We start from the raw sequence: 3,366 nt of genomic DNA on the forward strand, positions 1-3,366 counted from the left end.
TCGTGTGTTCTTTGAATTTATTCTTGAATCACCTATTGATTGGATTCCGCACAGTCAATAGGTTTGTTTGATATCATTGTTAGATCCGTTAAAATGGGACTTACAAAATCCATGAACTCACACCTTCGTTTCCCTATTGTAGGGTAACTTCGGTGTGTGTAACACCCATTTGTACACGGGTCTAAAAACACATATTATAATCCTACGAACATTTAACAAAAGTTTTATTATTTTTTTGCCATTCATTAACATGTAGAAACCCAACATTTACTATCGAAACATGGCTACTTAAAAGTTTACTAGTAGATGACATACTAACATGATAAGTTTAAACATAATTTACAAACATACGATTAAACTAAAACATAACTACAAAATGTTTTGACCCGTTTGAACATGAAAACACGGAAACGTGATATGCGGGTAACGTGTTCGTTCCAAGCTTGGCGCCACCTAACACGATGATCTACCTATAACCATACTAAACAAATTAGTTATATCATAATTAACTAACATAGAATTCAAACCTTCCATCGAACGTGATAATAATCCTTTCACTAACATTCATTCAATCATACTTTCTAGCGGGTCTTGATGTCGAATTCCTTCAATCTTCTATATCTGGTTCGACACCAATTCATACATATGTCATTCTTACTTATTCGACCCGTATGTACGAATCGAACTTCCATGTATTTTCATTTAACAAAATACAAATTTACAATCTTAACATAAAAATGTAACATAAACATTATAGCTACTAGTACTTGTAAGTATAGGAACTTACCTTTGTCTTGCTTCGCTTGTGACCCGGAATGGCTTGTGTCTTCTTCCTTTACTCCTACAATTTACAATCGATGTACTTTATTCTCATATCTTCGTTTCCATTCTTTTCTCAACGTAATTATATTAACAATCTATCATTTACCAATTCTAACCATCTAGTATTATATACACATGAGATCATCTTTGTCATATATAAATCTTTATTCAAGGCATTTCATCACGCACTTGGTGTGCATACCACTAGCAAAGCATAATGTACAAGTATTATATGCACATTCCTACTAATTCATATCTTGGATCAACAAATTAGCTAGCTCATATAACATTCATTCTATATCAATTTCATTTATCAAATATTCTAGTACATACACATGCATACATTAACATTGCACCAATTTTGCACCTACATGATCATCATACTTCATTATCCTATCACTACAAGTGGGTTTTGTTTCAAATCATCAAGATAATCAAAATCAAACATAATTCATCTCCTAGATGATAATTTCAACCAATATTCATGCTTATTTCCATATAATTTCACGGATTGATTACAACCCACTTCATGAAAGATTATCAAATCATCAAATTCAACTTACCTTGTGTTAGAGACACTTAGATGATCAAGAATCTCAATACATGCATTCAATTTCAGCCCTAGAACCTCTTTGATTTTCTGAATTCCTTGTTGTTGTTGAAGATGAAGGTTTTCCCCTTCTCTCCCTCATTCTCGTACGATACATACACATACAAACACACTGCACTTTTTTTTGTTTTTAACTTTCATCAATTATTCACTTTTAGCCTTTATAGTTTTCATTTATTATTTATGCAAGCATAACTTTCATCCCCTCTACACAAGAGTCATTCAACTTAACTTAGTTAGTCAACTACAATTATTATATTACATAAAAATACATTTAAAGGCACAATAATCAATTACGCACTATTAGGGTGTTACAGTGTTCCAATCTCAAGACTCATCAACTCACGACTTCTTTGGAAGCTTTGCAAATTGTGAGTTTACATGATCCCATTTTACATTTTATACACTTTTGGGTGCAATATGTACAACATTATCAAATGAACAATCACAACGCCAATCACATTATTCAAATCAATCAATCCATTAATACATGCTTAATCTATATGCTTAGGATACCTAATGCCAGAAGCCTTTCTTGCACAATATTTGTCATTAACGTCATGAGCCACCCTTTACATGTATAGCATTATAGGAGTAGCACAACACCCTTAGGAAGGGTCTATATTAAGTCATTCAATCACGATCTTGTTCGCTTTGGTGATAAGATACACAACTTTATGGACACAATTGGTTTGACATATAATTGATGAATGCTAGTTATGTTATGTTTTATGCCTTAGTATACTTTTATGCCATGTAGGATTGATGAAAACTTTTATATCTATGCTAATAGACAAAGCTTGTATGCTCACCAATACTTTATGTGTTGACCATTACTATAATATATATTGTAGGAAATGGATGCTATGACGTTTCAAGAATCTAGTTGGATGGATTTTAGAAACACATTTTAAACTTATGTACTTTTTTGTCGTATTTCAATCTCCTTGTTGTATTTTCATTCCAAACAATGTACCACCAAGTTCATTAATGAAAATGGAATTTTATTTAAATATTGTCATATTTAGCAAGTTGTGATGTCTCGAGCAATCTCTTTCGTCCCGTCCCGATGTTTCCGCCATCGGTTGGGGTGTGAAATGTCACACCCCCATCTCTCCACCACTCATCAAGACCTCCCTATACTTATCAACCTAGCATTATGCCTCCCTAACTTTACCTTTTCCCACCTACCACCACCATCATCATCTCACCCACCACCACCACCACCACCATCCACCAAAACCGAATAAACACCTTTTCCAAGAAGGGAAATCTTCCAAGAAGAGACCATGCATCAGATAAAAAACAACCCTGCTGCATTTCTTTGGCAATCGGTAGACTTGAGGCTTCATTTATTTTAACCATTATTCCCTGCAATTCAATCCCATAAACCAAACAGAATAAACACCTTTTCATTAAATTTGATTATAAATAGGTTTGGAAATGGCTTGTGGAGCTCAAAGTTTACCAAATAAACTTGAAATTGTTTCTTTATGTTCCTCATGTCTTGAACCCTAGATGGTCCTGAAGAAGATAAAGTAGTGTTTATCTCCTTAGGGAAATAACCTATCTTTTTCTATACAATCTGATAGATCAAACCGTTAACACAAGAACTATATATTTTAAGCATTCGGATTTTAGTGCTTTAAATAGAATAATATGAACTTACATTGTGGTCAATAAGGATCTCCGATATCAAGCTATCATCATCTACATATACTTAAAGCTCCTATGTGTTCCTTTTCTTATACTGGAATACCTTAACTCCAGTCACAAAATACAACAATGTTTTACATAAATGATATGAGTAACATGATATAGCATGTTGGTGCATATTTTGTACGTCTGCCACTATGCGAATAGCTAGATAGAGTGTGTGAATATTGTATAGAATAGTGTGAAATCCAGTACGAAACCAAGGTATTGTGATGTAA

This window comes from Helianthus annuus, chromosome 16 (genome assembly GCF_002127325.2).
Source record: "Helianthus annuus cultivar XRQ/B chromosome 16, HanXRQr2.0-SUNRISE, whole genome shotgun sequence".
Lineage (NCBI taxonomy): Eukaryota > Viridiplantae > Streptophyta > Magnoliopsida > Asterales > Asteraceae > Helianthus > Helianthus annuus.